The sequence below is a fragment of the Equus przewalskii genome, chromosome 14, assembly GCF_037783145.1.
Source record: "Equus przewalskii isolate Varuska chromosome 14, EquPr2, whole genome shotgun sequence".
In the NCBI taxonomy this organism is placed as follows: Eukaryota; Metazoa; Chordata; class Mammalia; order Perissodactyla; family Equidae; genus Equus; species Equus przewalskii.
The window spans coordinates 34,508,648-34,514,647 of NC_091844.1; the positions used below are offsets into that span (position 1 = coordinate 34,508,648).

General features: G+C 45.0%; 1 long non-coding RNA gene across 4 annotated transcripts in view; it reads right to left on the minus strand.

Annotated features, from left to right (window-relative positions):
* Positions 1-5,363, minus strand: part of LOC139075744 (uncharacterized) — a 116,131-nt gene extending 110,768 nt beyond the window's left edge. For 2 of the 4 annotated variants that reach the window (XR_011526495.1, XR_011526496.1), the window contains exons 1-2: positions 5,231-5,363; positions 4,702-4,808 (exon numbers count right to left, since the gene is read on the minus strand). This is a non-coding gene — a long non-coding RNA (uncharacterized lncRNA). Of the gene's footprint in view, positions 1-4,701; positions 4,809-5,124; positions 5,201-5,230 lie in introns of those variants that run through there. The other 2 variants (XR_011526498.1, XR_011526497.1) reach the window with 1 other exon arrangement.
* Between the last annotated feature and the right edge of the window lie 637 nt (positions 5,364-6,000).

Below are 6,000 nucleotides of genomic sequence, written 5' to 3' on the forward strand. Positions count from 1 at the left end.
TTGCTCTAAGGAGTAAAATGTTCCTCAGTCTGCGACAGTCCTAACATAGGTGGTGCTGGGGATATGGAGCAGAATTCCAAGGCTGCATTCCGTCCTGGAGGTGATCTTAGAAACAAGCGATGAAGGAGGCAGCAGCTGTGGCAGCAGCTATAACCTATCCATTCTGTCCTCTGGGTGCCTCTTAGGGAAGAGAGAGTGCCTCTCTCTCTAGACCTCAGCTTAACTGGCCTATTTCATGGCTGGACAAACATAGACTCCTCAGCCTCTTTTATATCCTTGACTGAACTGTAAGCGTCCAAGAGTGTGACACAGAGTGAAGCTGGGATGCTGCTGAAAGAGCAGTGCTTACAAAGAAGACTGCCTCCCCCGCAGGGTGGCATCAGGCCCGGATGAGACCGATGGTGAGCAGCAAGTCTCCTCAGGCTCAGAGAGTGCTGCTGTGCATGGAGTATTTCCAGGGATCTGCTCTCTCCCAGACTTCATTCTCAGCCCACGGTGACGTCTAGTGTTGAATGACGAGTGTTGTCAGGTTCAGTGGGCATTGCTACCAGGAGGGGCATTTCTGTGGAGCCAATGACCCCCAAATACTGTCTCCAGTCCTTGACAAAGCCTAACGTCCTGCCAATCTCCTCAGATTGGGGGCACTGCTATTAAGGGAGGCATTTGTGTGGAGCTTCTCCCTCCCAGATGCCCTTCCCAGCCGTTGGTGGGGCCTCAAGTCTGGCAACCAGTCTCTGAATACCTTCAGAGACGTCTGAAGAGAGCACTGTTATTATGAGGTGCATTTCCATGGTGCTGCTGCCTCCCAGAGGTCCTGCTTCATCCTTGGCGAGAAACAAAGTCCAGTAAATCTGTTGAGGTCCAGAGAGTCCTGCTCTTGTCGGGTGCATTTTTACGGAGACATTGCCATCCATAGGTCCTTCCCAATCTTTCATGAGGTTTATAGTACAGTAAATCTCAGACTCAGAAAACTCTGATCCTGAGAGGTAGATTTATGTGGGTTCTGTCTCCAAATCATCCTTCCAAATCTTTGTTGAAGCCTACAGTCTGGGCTCAGAGGGCGCTGATATTGCAGAGGTGATTTCTCAGAAGCTGCTGCCTCGAAGGTGCCCTTCCAGCTCTGGCGGAGGCCTGAAGGCAAGCAAGAAATGTCCTCAGGTTCCGAGAGTGCTCCTGAGAAGTGGAGCAGTTCCTAGGTGCAGTTGTCTCCCAGACACCTTTCCCAGGCCTTGAGGAAAGCTAAACACCAGCAAGATAGCTCCTCAGTATTGGAGAGCCCTCTGGCAGAGGAAAAGAGTTCTGAAGAGCAGCTGCCTCCCAGATGCCCTTCTCAGGCCTCAAGAAACCCTGAATTTAAGCAACAGGTCTCTTCAGCTTCCATGAGTGTTATTGCTGAGAAACGCGTGTTCGAGAGCAGTCCTGGTAGCTGGTCCCACCGAAAGGCCCAACTTCTCTCAACAGGGCCGAAAAACCCAGCCAAGACTAAGGCTCTGAAGACCTCATTAAGAGTACTCCAACTCTTGCTACCAAACCTGTGAAGTGTACCATTTCTCCTCCCTGGCAAAGACCCATTTCTAAGGTCCCTAATTCTAAAAAGGAGCTCAACAGGAGACATTGCCCAATACCCATAAAGTCCAGAATTGTTTGATGGAGTGACCAAAGGGAACACCACAGAAGACGGTAGTTGAAATGAGTCCAACCAGAGAAACCCTGAGGTTCTTGAGAGTAGTGGTAGAAATAATAACAGCAATTCAACCGCACAGATCGACAATCTGCCTGATGGTGCAAACCCTTTTGGAGTCTGACTCCAAACGTCTTCCTGGAAGAAGCACAAAAGGGAGAAACAAGATGATTTTACCAAGCTACCCTTGCCGCCCTTGTGCCCAATTTGATCATCTCTAGCTAGAGAAGGGTGAGGCAGAACAAGCGCTGTCCAGGGGGCTCGTAGGCCTTCCAAAGAAGCTCCCACAATATCTGGTTTGGCAGAGTGACTGGTCTGGGCCAAATTTGAAGGTGTGGCCAAAAAGCCACCTGCTTGCAAGAAAAGGCTCCTAAAACACAGGCAAATGATACCATTCCAGAGTCAGGAGGTGACCACAATGAGGCAGTCCTCAGTTTGAATTCTCTTGTGCCACACCAGGCTCCTCGTAAAGCCTTATACACGGTGTTCATGCCCCTCCCCTGCCTTTGCTCAGGTTACAGCTGACAGAGAAGGACAGACTCACTTCTTTTATCCTATCCAAATTTTACCAAGCATATCTCAAGTTCTTCTTCCTCCAGGGAGACTTCCTGGATACAGTGCCATGTCCACGCCCAGGGTCCGAACTGGTGAAACCAGTGTGTGTGACATTAACCATGTGGCCACAGGGCCAGCCCCCTAAGTCAGTGGTTCTTAATCTTTTAATGTGGATCAGAACCACCCAGAGGGCTTGTTAAAAGACAAATTGCTAGACTTCAGACCCAGAGTTTCTGATTTAGGTCTGGGGCAAATCCAACAATTTGAACATTTCTAGTAAGTTCCCAGTGGATGCCCTACTCCTGATTCAGGGACCACCTTTAAGAACCACCACTTAAGCTAACACTGGACTTACCACTTCCTGGCTAATATTCGCAATTATTATGGCTTAAGTCTTCGTTAGTACATGGTCTGTGGACCATCTGCATCAGAATTATACGCACGCATTTTAAAAAACAAACAAATTTCTTTTCCCCACTCCAGACCTACTGAATCAAATTCCTAGTGAAGGATGGAACCCAGGAATCTGAATTTTTAGCAGATTCTCCTAAGTGACTCTAATGCACTGTAAAATTTGATAATTACTGGTATATGCCTTAGATCTTAGCTCAAGATACATTGTTTTTATGTTGTTATTCCATGTATTATGTTATGCTGTCAAATTTAAACCCTTCTTAAGTACTTCCAGGTACAAATACTGTATTTGAAAACTTTTTTTTTTTTTTGAGGAAGATTAGCCCTGAGCTAACTACTGCCAATCCTCCTCTTTTTGCTGAGGAAGACTGGCCCTGAGCTAACATCCATGACCATCTTCCTCTACTTTATATGTGGGACACCTGCCACAGCATGGCTTCTTGCCAAGCAGTGCCATGTCTGCACCCAGGATCTGAACCGGCGAACCCCGGGCTGCCGAGAAGCAGAACATGCGATCTTAACCATGGTGCCACCTGGCTGGTCCCTGAAAACATTTTCAAACTCTAAATTGATGGACTTATATTATTATCAGTAGTAATAGTAGTAGAATATCTTCCCAAAGAGAAGATAGTCACTTTGAGGTTAGTTTCTCTCTGTATTTTTGTTGCCTACAAGACCTAACAGAAAGCTGGGCACAAATTCAACAAACACTTGTTCATTGGTAATAAAAAAAAACACATATATACGCATGTACGTGTGATGTGAAATAAACACATGGGAGAGAATCTAAATGGAGAAGGAGTTCAGTGAGATAAGTTCACGGGGCTGTCCAAAGAGCCTAGATTTCCATGTGCCTATGAAAAGCAGCCTGCATGGGCAAGAAGCCGTTTTCTTTGCAGTTTCCTAGGGGGAAATCCCTTTCCAGAAAGTCTCATAGGGATGGCTACCTAGGGAGCTAAAGTTATGTGTTCAGATGAAGCTCTTTCTCAGGAGGCTGATAGCTCACAGTTTAGGAAATCAAGTGTTTGAGGTAAAAAAGAGTCTTTTTGTTTGAAATTGTATCCCCAAATTATACCGAGCAGATGTGTAGTTTTAGAGCTCCAACAGACACTGAACACCCTTCACTCCATCACTTTTCTCTGAGTTTGGAGTTTTGTATCATTGATGATGCTCTTGGTTACAGGTAGTAGACCAAAGTGCTGACATAGAAAAATGAGTTATTACTTCACAAAATAGGAAATCTGGAGCCATGACGGTATAGGAAATTCAGTAGCTCAACAGTCCCCAATGATACACGTGTTTTCCCTCCGTCCACTCTGCCATCTCCAGGGCACTGGAGAGCTCTCCCTTTCTGCACAAGTTGACTCCAAGAATTATGTTTAGACAATGTTATATCCAGAAAGAGAAAAGCATTTTTCTCATGTATATACTTTTATTAGCAAGAAAAATTTTTCCAGAAGCACCTTAGCGTATTTCCCTTCTGGTCCCATTGGCCACGAAGGGGTCACATATCAATGCCAAAGCCAATCACATCGAACAATTCATTACTTGGGATGGGAAGGAGATCATTTCCCTGAACATACATGTTTAGGGACTGGGCAGAGACACCCCTAAACCTGGGGTCTTCCAGGAAGGAAGAAATGAGGCAGTGGGAATGGCAATTGGGTAAGTCACTAACGGTGCCTACCATATTGGTCTTCAAATGACCTAGATCTGAAATATTGAATTTAAACATTGAATTTGATATTTGAAGCAGACTCTCAGACACTACCTCTTCAAGGCTTAGCAGGGCTGTCACTAAGTAAACATGAGCAATTCACTTCGATGCTCTGGCCTTTTGTGTTTTTACTTATAAAATGACAGTAAACATAAGAGCAGAGACCCCAACAATTCTAGCTGACACTTAATGGCACATAATGAGCTTATACAACGTGCCAGGAACTGTGCATTTTGCCTTTTGATACTTACAACAGGGCTATGAGACAGGAACTGTTGGAACTCTCATTTTTACAGAGGAGTAAACTGACCTGCAGAGAGATTGCGACACTTACCCAAAGTTGCACGGCCAGTAGATGGTGGAGTCAGGCTGGAAATCAAGACTGAGTGCTCCAGAGGAGATCTCTGCAGTCATCTCCGGCTCTGGACAGGTTCAGAAACACTGGGAAAACAGGTCGTAATATGTTTAGCAGAAATCTGAAATGTCAGGGGTTAAGGTAGAAAAGTAGGTGGAAGAATCATGGAATTAGAGCATAAACAGAAAAGATAGAGATATTTGTGATAGAATTAGGTTTACCAGATAAAAGTAGAGGATATCCAGTGAACTTTGAATTTCAGACAAACAATGGATAACGTTTTAGTAAAACCATGTCCTAAATATTGCATGAGACTTGTTTATACTAAAAATGATTTGTTGTTTATCTGAAATTCAAATTTCACTGTGTGTCCTACAATTTTGTTTGTTAAATCTGGCAAACCTAGATGGACTGGATTACAACTGCCAGGGAGGGTGGATAGGTGGATGGATGGGGGTGGATGAGATGCATAGGCAGGGGGCTAGAACTCTTTGGGATGATTTTTCACCTGTAAAGGGGTGTGTGCCTGTGTGGATGGGAGGGCAGGTGTGGGTATGGGTGTTGTGCACGTGTGGTATGTGTTTTCCTTGGAAATAGACCAGCAACGGAAGGCAGGGGCATATGATGAGGGTTTAAAGGAGATAGACCAGCCTAGAAGAACAAAACATTTGCTGCCAAGGCGATGAGAATGTGACCATTTGCCTTGTGATTGCACCGGTGACTCACTGTGTGACCTTTGATCAATAACACCACCTCTCTGTTACGCAGGGCTCCACATCCTTACAAACAAGATAACTACTTCAGCTTTATTTCCACTGCACATGAGAACAAGGTCACTTGAGCATTGCTTATAAATTCCAGGATTAAAAGAGAGGCAAGGGATGGGTATTTTTGTTATATTGTGTCAACGAGAAGGAAGAATACAGAAAGCTTGTGTAGGCTTGGGATTCTTTTCTAATTTCTTTGGGAAGCACTCGTTAAACAATGATTCCAACCTAATGTAAGATGCACTGATTACAATCTACACTTTGTTTCCAAACCTTAATTCACATACCTGAATGTTTCCCTCGTTAGCTGCCTGCATCAGCCTCTAACTGAATCAGCGGAAATTAGCAAATTCAGACATCAGCTGTTTCTTTCCTGTGTTTAACCGGGAGCCTATTGCAACCCAGTGATTCCCCAGGATTTATTTTTTCACAAGTGCCAAAGCAGCACAACAGCAGCGGGATCTGAGCTGGGAGCATGTGCGATAAAAGCTGGTTTCTTTTTGCAGTTGCA